Here is a 12,010-nt window from a genome sequence, read left to right as displayed (position 1 = left end):
TTTAATATGTATCAATTCTTTAAAATTTATCTAAGGTCTTTAAAAGTAAGAGTCAAAAAGACTCATGTAGCTAAAACTTTGTTTTACTATTTAACTCATTCTCATCTTTTTTTTTTCTCAGTTTAAATAATATTTAAATATAAAAATCTTAATATGACTTTCTTGTCCTTTAAGTTGTAAAGCGAAAATATCACTTTTTTTGTGCTAAGTTCCAAAATTATGATTGTATTTTTTTATTCTAAATTTATGACCATTTTTTAAGATGTGCTATGTTGTTTTTTTATTGTGTTTTCCAATAATTATGTGAGTAAACTTTGACTATAAGATGTTGATAGTAAAGGATAAAATTGTAGGATAACTATGAGTATTTTTTATTTGTACCTCCTATCAGATATATATGATTGAACATTCTATCAAAAATACATTTGATAAGATACCGTATTGTATTCATTTGAGCTAGTTATCAAGGCAACTTTTGATACCACTAAAGAATATTTCAAAGGAGTTCATTAAAGAAATTCAATAACAATGAAACCTGGCTCAATTCTACATAAGAGACTTTGCACCGCCCTTAACCAAAAACATTAAAGTAATGAGTTCATGGATTTTTCTTTCTTGTAAGGTGTTCAACTTTCTTATTTTTACTTAGTGTAGAATTTAGATCCATACTTAAATTTCTAATAGAACGGGTCATACCCAAGATAAATGTTATTCCTAGCATGGCTTTCCAGACAAAGTTGCTCATGTGGCTAAATCTGATAATTCAGAATCTAGAATTTTTGATGAAGAGTACCAAGAGTTTTTGATGTACAAGTCTGAAAAATCTTCTAATCTTGGCCAATCCTCCTCAATGTCAAATGTGTCAATTGCCTACATCTCTCAATATGTGGAAGGTCATAGTCCGTGGATTCTTGACTCAGGTGCCTCAGATGATATCTTTGGTAACATCCCTTCATTTTCTTCCATGTCCTCTCCGGAAACTCCTCATTTCATTACTGTTGCCAATGGATCCAAAGTTGCATCTCAAGGGATTGGCAAAGTTTCCCTATCTCTTTCACTAAAATTGAATTCTGTTTTGTATATTCCTCACTGTCTTTACAATTTAATCTTTGAGTCAATTGACTCGTTCCTTGAATTGTTTTGTAACCTTTTCTGCTAATTCCTTTGTTATACAGGAACATGGTATGGGTTGTCTAATTGGAGAAGGACACGAGTCACAAGGACTTTATTTCTTAACTCCTCATGTTCCTGTTTTGCAACTTCATCCCCAAAACTTTTGCATGATCGGTTGGGCCACCCAAGCTTATCCAAGTTGAAGATGATGGTTCCAAGTCTCAAACACATTCAAGTCTTAGATTGTGAGTCTTGCCAGTTAGGAAAACATGTTAGATCTTCCTATCCTAAAAAGTCTGAGACGCGATGTAATTTTGCCTTTTCAACTATTCACTATGATGTAACCTTCATTGATGAATTTTCTCGATGTACTTGGGTTTATTTAATGAAAGAGAGATTTGAACTTTTGGCAATATTTGTGTCTTTTTAATGAAATTAAGAACCAATTTGGGAAGACAAATAAAATCCTCAGAAGTGATAATGCCAAGGAATACTTTTCTGCAGCATTTTCTTCATCCTTATCTTCCCAAGGAATTTTACACCTGTCAACATGTCCCTACACTCCACAACAAAATGGCATTGTAGAGAGAAAGAATAGAAATCTCATTGAAACTGCACGCACCCTGATGTTGAATACTAATGTTCCTGTTCATCATTGGAGTGATGCAGTCCTTACTGCCTGTTTTCTGATTAATAGGATGCCTTCTTCCTCTCTTGAGAATAAAGTCCCTCACTCTGTCATTTCTCCAAACGACCCTCTTTACCATGTCTCTCCTTGTATATTTGGGTGTACTTGTTTTTTCATAATGTTTCTCTAGGTCTTGATAAACTCTCTGCAAAAGCTATTAAGTGTGTCTTTGTGGGATACTCTTGCCTTCAGAAAGGGTATAAATGTTATTCTCCCTCAACCAAGAGGTATTATATGTTTGCTGATGTCACATTCTTTGAGGATACATCTTTTTTCTTGTCCTCTATGGATCGTTCATTTGTTCAACAAATGTTTCCTCTACCATCATGTGATCCCTTGGTTACTCCTACTTCTTTACCTCAAACTCAAAATGCAAATGACATTGTTCCTCCACCTCTTCTCACATATCAGCGTCGGACACACTCTCAAACTTAGAACACTGAAGATCCTCGAGACTTAGATCCTCCTTCATCAGATTCCCAAACCATGGATCCTTCATCCTCCTCACTAGGGATGGCAAAAAAATCCGTGCCCGCGAATATCCGCGTATAAAATCCGCGACGGATAGTTGATACTCACGGATATTTACTACCTGCAACCCGCAGGTAACGGATATTTTAATATCTGCTTATAAACGGGTCGGGTGCGGGTATTATACTATCCGTACCCGCGGATACCCGCTACCCGCAAAAAATAAAAATAAAAATTTAATTTATATTTTATTAAGTTAAATTTAATTAAAATTAACATTAATTTATATTTTACAAGATTAAATTTAATTAAAATTGAATTTAAATTTAAATTTAATTTAATTTATATTATATTTTATATATTTTTTGTAATTCTATTTAAATTTTATTTTAATAGTTTATTAAAATATATTTTTTTTAATATTTGCGGGTATCCGCGGATATCCACGGGTATCCGCGGTTTTTAAAATACTCGTGGATATTTTTTAAGCGGGTATCCGTGCAGGTAGCGGGTGGATTTTTTTTTTGTCGGGTCGGGTTGCGGGTAGGCACTATCCGTGCCCGACCCGACCCGTTGCCATCCCTACTCCTCACCCTCTCTTGACTCAGATAATAATTGGCTTATTGCCCTTCAAAGAGGTATTCGCTCTACTTGTAATCCTTATCCTGTTTATAATTTTGAGTTATTATCGTTTGTCTCCTCCATATTTCTCTTTTGTTTCTTCCTTATCTTCCTTATTTCCCTTGTGTGTATTGCATACACATAGAGTATTTTATTTATAATGTAAGATATAGGCCAAGGCCCTTACTACAGAATGGGCTGAGCCCAATTAATATAAACACACATCTTAACATCTAACACTCTTCCTCAAGCTGGAGCATATAAATCATATGTTCCAAGCTTGTTACAAAAATAGTTAATTCTAGGTTCTCGTAAGGACTTAGTGAATATGTCTGCCAACTGGTTACTTGAGTTAACGAACTCAGTCTTGATATCTCCGGATATGATTTTTTCTCGAATAAAATGACAATAAACTTCAATGTGCTTGGTTCTCTCATGGAAGACAGGCTTAGAGCTAATATGGAGAGCAGCTTGATTATCATATATAAGTGTCATGTGAGTGACATCTCCAAATTTCAATTCACTAAGTAATTGTTTAAGCCATACAAGCTCGCAAGTAGCTGATGCCATAGCTCTATATTCTGTTACTGCGCTGGACCTTGCCACAACACTTTGCTTCTTACCTTTCCAAGATATCAGGTTGGTACCAATAGAGACACAATATCCAGAAGTAGACCTCCTATCAGAAGGGGAACCAGCCCAATCAGCATCTGAATAACCAACGGTTTTTGTATCGTTGTTAGGACCATATAACAAACCTTTTCCAGTTGATCCTTTAATATACTTCAGTATGCGAACAACTGCATCCCAATGGTCTTCACATGGGTTTTTAGGAATTGACTCACCATGCTAACTACGAAGTAAATGTCAAGACGCGTAACAGGAAGATAGTTTAATTTACCAAATAATCTTCTGTACCGTTCAGGATTTGAGAAAGGCTCCCCCTGATTTGGTAGGAGTTTGATGTTAGGATCCATAGGTGTCTCAACAGATTTAGAGTTCATTAACCCTGTTTCCTCCCAGATGTCTAACGCATACTTCCTCTGAGATATGACAATACCAGTGTTGGATTGTGCCACTTCAATACCCAAAAAGTACCGGAGTTTGCCAAGATCTATGCTTTGAAAATGATGACAAATGTGTTGTTTCATCTGAGAGATGCCAAGATAGTTGCTTCCTGTGAGAACAATGTCATCGACATACACTATTAAGTAGATACATCCAACACTTGAGTGGCGATAGAACACGATATGCTTCACTACGAGACATACCAAATTGTTGAACAACATAGCTGAATTTACCAAACCAGGCATGAGGAGACTGTTTTAGGCCATATAAGGATTTGCGAAGACAACATACCAATCCAGATGACTCCCCCTGAGCAACAAAGCTGAGCGGTTGCTCCATATAAATTTCTTCATGCAAATCACAATTAAGGAAAACATTTTTGACATCAAGTTGGTAAAGAGGCCATTGTCAAAGAGCGGTCATGGCAATGAATAGGTGAATATATGTATTTTTTGCCACTGGAGAAAAAGTATCACCATAATCCAAACCAAAAATCTGTCTGTAGCCTTTGGCAACCAGTCGAGCTTTCAGACGTTCAATTGTGCCATCAGGGCCAACCTTGATAGCATACACCCACCTGCAACCAACAACAAATTTTCCAGATGGTAATTAGACAAGCTCCCAAGTTCCACTTTCCTGTAAAGCACTTAATTGATCCAGCATGGCTTGACGCCAGCCAGGATGAGTTAAGGCATCACCCACATACTTGGGAATTGACACAGAAGAAATGGATGAGAGACATGTGTAAAGTGTTGGAGATAATCTGTGGTAACTAAGAACAATATAATGGGGGGGAGGGTTACGGGTAGAGCGTATACCTTTACGAAGGGCAATGGGCAGGTCAGACTCATTTGCTGGAGCCGGAGGAGACACAGGAGGCGACACTGAAAGTGAGTCATGAGGGAGACGATTGTGACGACTATAAACTTGAAGGGGTGGTGGTGAAGGATGATCCTGTGGTGAATGAGAGTCTAAAGAAGGAGGAGGCAAAATGGATGGAGCATCACGAAGAGGATCACAAAAACAAGGAATATCAACAGTAGCAGGTGGAGGTACAAAACTAGAAGATAGATGTGAAAAGTAAAAAGAAGATTCATCAAAAGTGACATCAACAGAAATAAAATGACGATTGAGGGAAGGAGAAAAACACTTATAGCCCTTTAGTGACCGTGGAAATCCTAAGAAGACACATTTGTGAGATCTAGGAGACCACTTATCAAGACTAGGACTAAAATCATGAACAAAACATGTAGACCCAAAAACTCTAAGAGGTAATGAATGTAGAGGGTCTTGAGGAAATAAGATAGAATGAGGGATTTTGTTATCTAGGACTGAAGATGGCATGCGGTTTATAAGATAACATGTAGTGAGAACTGCAACACCCGAAAAACGCGAGGGTACTTGACCATGAATTAGAAGTGTACAAGTTGTTTCCATAAGGTGTTTATTCTTGCGCTCAGCCACCCCATTTTGTTGAGGGGTATATAAGCACATGAGGTCTGGTGAAGAATGCCATGAGAAGCCATAAAATGTTTAAACGGTTGAGAAAGGTATTCACGACCATTATCACTGCGTAAAGTTCGAATAGAAACCCCAAACTGTGTTTTTATTTCATTGAAAAATGATTGGAAAATAGGAAACAACTCATAACGATTCTTACATTAAAAACAACCAAGTACATCTAGAATAATAATCAATAAAGGTAACAAAATACTGAAAACTTAAAGTGGACTTAACACGACTAGATTCTCAAATATCAGAATGAACCAATGAAAAGGGGGGACGACGCTCGTTGTGAGACACTACGAGGAAAGGAACTACGAGTATGCTTTCCTAACTGACAAGACTCACACGACAAACTTGATAATTTTGATAACCTCGGAACAAGTTGCTGCAGTTTGGCAAGATTAGGATACCTAACTGAGCATGAAGAAGGGATGGTGACTCCATGATTATGCCAACATGTGGAGAAGGGCGGAAATGATATAGGCCATGAGACTCACATCCTGTGCCAATCATGTGTTTCAAACTCCGGCCCTGCAACCAAACAAAATCTTTGGTAAATGAAATAACATAATTAAGGGCACGAGTTAGACGACTTATAGACAATAAGTTGAAGGGAGACCCAGGGACATAAAGTACATTATCAATGGATATGGACAGAAAAATATGAAAAGTACCAACACCATGAGATGAGACTTTAGACCCATCCGCTATTGTTACCGAGGGTAAATTATCCGGACATGACAAGGAAGAAAACAAGGACTTGTTACCAGTGATATGATCGGTGGCGCTTGAGTCAAGGACCCAAGGTCTGAGGGAGTGAGAGTGAGTCAGACCAACAAAAGGTGTACCTGTACGTGCAACAGATGCAGATGTAGTGGAATTAGAGTGCTAACGATCCTCATACCATCTGAGAAATTTGTGAAAGATTGTAGGGTTTTCTACAGTATTAGATGAAGTAGGATGGTCTGCAGACGGTTGTTGAAATATATTGTATTGTATAATTGGACTTTTAGTTTTGGGCTTTTAGGTGCTGGTCCATTGTTCCTTATATAGGACTTTTCTGTGTAATAGAAACTTTAACCCACAATAATAATATTTTTACCATCTCTCAAACTTTCACATGGTATCCAGAGCTGGTTAGGGTTCGCCACTGCTCACTGCCCGCGTCGTCGTTCACCGTCGTTTCTGCCGCCGTCCGCCGTCGCCGCCGTCGTCGCTGCCTTTTCTCCGGCGACGTTAAGGGTTCGGTGCGCCTCGACGAGCGCGACCCATCCCTGGTGGTCGCCGCCTCATCCGTCTCTCGACGCGCCGTCACGCGTCGTTTCTCTCTAACCTCTATCGGGCGCGTGGGCTTCACGCGTCGCCTCTCCCGTGTCGGATCTTCACCGCTCCACTGCCGGTCGTTTCGCCTCCGTCTCCTGAGTGTATTGTGGTCTCTGATTTGCTGTTCTGTTGACGGTTGCTCCGTTTAGGGTTTCTTCCCTTACCTTTCTCCCCTCATTTCTTGTTTGGCTTTATAATGGCTAGGCTTGGAACACCGTCTCTCTCTGCTACTCCAACCATTACTTCTGCAAAACTCAATTGGAAAAACTATCTATCTTGGTCTTCTTCCGTGGAGTTATGGTTTCTTGGTCAAGGACACCATGATCATCTTGAACAAGATGTTTCCACCGTTCCTGAAGAAGAGAAATCTCAATGGCAGAAACTTGATTTTCAACTATGTGCTGTCCTATGGCAATCTGTTGAACCAGAAATCTTAGAAATTTTAAGACCTTACAAATCGTGCTCTTCCTTTTGGAGAAAAGCTCAGGATATCTTTGCTAACGATGTGCAACGTCTCTTTGATGCAACTCAAAGAGTGACTTCCCTCAAACAAAACAATCATGATATGGTTACTTACATAGGAACGGCCCGTGCTGCTGTAGAAGAATTGAAGAATTTCTTTGTGGCTGATTCTTTAGAAGGCCTAAACAAGAAGTTTGATAAGTTTTATATGGTCTTAATTTTGAGAGGTCTACATTCAGATTTTGATCATGTTCGTGATCAAATGTTAGCTGGTGATCAAGTTCCATCAATGGACAACTTAGTTACTCGACTTCTTCGGGTACCTTCATTAGTTAAAGAAGAAAGTTCAATTGGTGGTATTGAAACATCAGCTATGGTAGCACCACAAGGAAGAGGAGGAGGCAGAGGCAACCGAGGAGGACGTGGTGGCTGTGGTATGCGTCCTCAGTGCACATATTATAAGAGGATAGGCCATACTCGAGAGAAATGTTATGCCTTACATGGATATCCTGACAACGTCGCTCATGTTTCGAAATCTGATGATCTCGAACCCAAAATTTCAAATGAAGAATACCAAGAATTTTTGAAGTACAAGTCTGGAAAATCTTCTAATCCTGACCAATCCTCTTCCATGTCCAATGTGTCAACTGCCTGTATATCTCAATCTGTGAAAGGTCACAATCCATGGATCCTTGACTCAGGTGCCTCAGACCATATCTCTGGTACTATTTCTTCATTTTCTTCCATGTCCTCTCAGAAAATTCCTCATTTAATTACTGTTGCCAATGGATCCAAAGTTGCATCTCAGGGAATTGACAGAGTTTCCTTATCTTCTTCACTAAATTTAAATCTGTTTTGTATATTCCTCATTGTCCTTACAATTTAATCTCCTTGAGTCAATTGAGTCGTTCCTTAAATTGTTCTGTAACCTTTACTGCTAATTCCTTTGTTATACAGGAACATGGTACGGGTCGCCTGATTGGAGAAGGACACGAGTCTCGAGGACTTTATTTTTTGAAACATAGCTCTTCAGTTTCCTATTTTACCACTTCATCTCCAAAACTTTTGCATGATCGGTTGGGCCATCCATGTGTATCCAAGTTGAAGATGATGGTTCCAAGTCTCAAGAACATTCAAGTCTTAGATTGTGAGTCGTGTCAATTAGGAAAACATGTTAGATCTTCTCATCCTAAAAAGTATGAGACACTATGTAATTCTCCTTTCTCAACTATTCACTCTAATATTTGGGGACCAAGTCGTGTTACTTCTTTTGGTTTTAATTATTTTGTAACCTTCATTGATGAATTCTCTCGATGTACTTGGGTTTATTTAATGAAAGAGAGATTTGAACTTTTGTCCATATTTGTGTCCTTCATTAATGAAATTAAGAACCAATTTGGGAAGACAATTAAAATCCTTCGTAGTGATAATGCTAAGGAATATTTTTCTTCAGCGTTTTCATCATTTTTATCTTCCCAAGGAATTTTACATCAGTCAACATGTCCTCACACTCCACAACAAAATGGTATTGCAGAGAGGAAGAATAGACATCGCATTGAAACTGTACGCTCCTTGATGTTGAATACTAATATTCCTGTACATCATTGGGGCGATGCAGTCCTCAATGCCTGTTTTCTAATCAATAGGATGCCTTCTTCCTCTCTTGAGAATAAAATTCCTCATTCTGTCATTTTTCCAAATGACACTCTATATCATATCTCCCCACGTGTATTTGGGTGTACATGTTTTGTCCATAATGTTTCTCCAGGTCTTGATAAGCTATCCGCAAAGGCTATTAAGTGTGTCTTCTTGGGAGATTCTCGTCTTCAGAAAGGGTATAAATGTTATTCTCCCTCCACCAAGAGATATTATATGTTTGCTGATGTCACATTCTTTGAGGATACACCGTTTTTCTCGTCCTCTGTGGAGGATCGTTCATCTGTAAAACAAATGTTGCCTCTACCATCGTGTGATCCCTTGGTTATTCCTGCTTCTATACCTCAAACTCAAAATGTGAATGACATTGTTCCTCCACCTCTTCTCACATATCAGCGTCGGAGACAATCTCAAGCTCAGAACAACGAAGATCCTCTAGACTCATCTCCTCCTCCATCAGCTCACCAGACCATGGATCCTTCATCCTCCTCATCTTCTACTGACTCAGATGATAATTTGCCCATTGCCCTTCGAAAAGGTATTCGTTCTACTCGTAATCCATATCCTGTTTATAATTTTTTGAGTTATCATCGTTTGTCTTCTACCTATTTCTCTTTTGTTTCCTCCTTATCCTCCCTTAAGACTCCTAATAATCTTTATGAGGCACTTGATCATCCTGGATGGCGTCAAGCCATGGTTGATGAAATGCAGGCCCTTGACCACAATGGTACTTGGGACCTTGTTCCTCTTCCTCCTGGTAAGAAGCTTGTTGGCTGCCGATGGGTTTATGCTATTAAAGTTGGTCCTACTGGTGAAATTGATCGTCTAAAAGCTCATCTAGTAGCTAAGGGATATACTCAAGTTTATGGCATTGATTATTGTGATACTTTTTCTCCTGTGGCTAAAACCAGTACAGTTCGTATTTTACTTGCTATGGCTGCCATTCGTCATTGGCCACTTTACTAGTTGGACATTAAAAATGCTTTTCTTCACGGTGATCTGGAAGAGGAGATATACATGGAGCAACCTCCTGGGTTTGTTGCTCATGTGGAGTCTGGGTTAGTTTGTAAATTACGCCGTTCCCTCTATGGCTTGAAACAATCACCTCGTGCTTGGATTGGTAAATTTAGTCGGGTTGTGCAAAATTTTGGATTGAAACGATGTAAGGCGGATCACTCAGTGTTTTATGGTCATTTTTCTCCTGACAAATGTGTTTATCTCATGGTGTATGTTGATGATATTGTTATTACAGGGAATGACAACACTAAAATTACTCAATTAAAGAATCATTTGTTCAACCACTTTCAGACTAAAGATCTGGGTCGTCTAAAATCCTTCCTTGGTATTGAAGTGGCACAGTCAAAAGAAGGTGTCATCATTTCACAAAGGAAATATGCTCTTGATATTTTAGAGGAAACAGGCTTGACAAATTGCAAGCCTATTGATAGTCCTATGGACTCAAATCAAAAGCTAATGAGAGATCAAGGTGAACCTTTCTCAGATCCAGAGAGATATAGAAGGCTGGTTGGAAAACTCATATATCTTACAATAACAAGACCTGATCTTTCTTATCCAGTGGGAGTTGTGAGTCAATTTATGCAGAATCCACATGTTGACCATTGGAATGCAGTGATTCGAATTCTCAGATACATAAAAGAAAATCCAGGACAGGGATTGTTGTATGAGGACAAGGGAAGCACTCAGATTGAAGGATATTGTGATGCAGATTGGGCTGGTTCTCCAATTGATCGAAGATCTACTACAGGATATTGTGTTCTACTTGGAGGGAACCTTATATCTTGGAGAAGTAAGAAACAAAGTGTTGTTGCTAGATCTAGTGCTGAAGCTGAATACCGATCTATGGCTTTGACTACATGCGAACTTGTGTGGATCAAGCAACTTCTCCAAGAGTTGAAATTTTGTGGAAATGAGTCGTTGAAACTGTACTGTGACAACCAAGCAGCCCTTCATATTGCCTCCAATCCAGTGTTTCATGAGAGAACAAAACATAGAAATTGATTGTCATTTTATTAGAGAGAAGTTTTTGACTAAGGAACTTGTTACTGAGTTTGTCAATTCTAATGAACAACTCGGAGACATTATGACCAAATCTCTAAGGGGGCCTAGGATTCAATGTATATGTTCCAAGCTTGGTGCATATGATCTATATGCTCCAGCTTGAGGGAGAGTGTTGAAATATATTGTACTGTATAACTGGACTTTTAGTTTTGGGCTTTTAGGTGCTGGTCCATTGTTCCTTATATAGGACTTTTCTGTGTAATAGAAACTTTAACCCACAGTAATAATATTTTTACCATCTCTCAAACTTTCACAACGGTGATCGGGGAGGTGGATCAAAATTAGCCATTGCTACAGGTCGAGGAGGACGTCCATGAAGCGCATAACATCTATCAATTTTGTGGCCTAACTTGCCACAGTGTTCACATTTTTGACGTCCTTTACCTGGCTTGCGATATCGACTTCGATCATCACGTTGGACAACCATAACTGAGGAATCATCAGTATGAGGAGATGTCTCAGTGACTGGTTTGCTCGGTATACGCAAAAGAGCAGAACAAGTAGAAGTAAAGTTGGGTATGACAGGAGAACCCAAAATCTGATCACGGACATGAGAGAAATCATCAGAGAGTCCGTATAATGCCAACAACATGAAGAACTTTAATCGTTGTTCAAGTTTTTCAGCAGGAGTGGAAGCAAGAGGTAATAGCTCATTAAAATCATGAAGAAGGGCATAACCCAAATATTCTGCCATGGGACTAGGACTGCGCGAACCAATAACAGTGAATAGGTCCTGACAAACACCCTTAAAGACCCTGAGTGTCATTTGTATTCGCTTGTGCCCATACTTCTGAACATGTTTCATATGATTGCAACATTTCTTTTAGTGAGGAGTGAATGGTGGACTTTATAACAATGCATAACTGGGCATCAATTTTCATCCAGCGGGAATTGTCATCTGTGGTAGCAGTAGTCACATTTTGAGTAAGGTGATCTACGTACCCCTGACTCTTCAACCAAAGTTTGATGTCGGATGCCCATGTTGCATAGTTTGTGCCATCTAACTTGTCAATGGACAAATGT

At 39.0% G+C, this 12,010-nt stretch overlaps 1 pseudogene; it reads right to left on the bottom strand.

Annotated features, from left to right (window-relative positions):
* Positions 1–3,789: 3,789 nt before the first annotated feature.
* LOC148191408 (uncharacterized) lies at positions 3,790–11,681 on the bottom strand (annotated as a pseudogene).
* Positions 11,682–12,010: the final 329 nt, after the last annotated feature.

The sequence above is a fragment of the Vigna umbellata genome, chromosome 11 (genome assembly GCF_029865625.1).
Source record: "Vigna umbellata cultivar VRB3 chromosome 11, Vumbellata_1.0, whole genome shotgun sequence".
Lineage (NCBI taxonomy): Eukaryota > Viridiplantae > Streptophyta > Magnoliopsida > Fabales > Fabaceae > Vigna > Vigna umbellata.
This window is presented reverse-complemented; position numbering and strand designations above follow the sequence as displayed.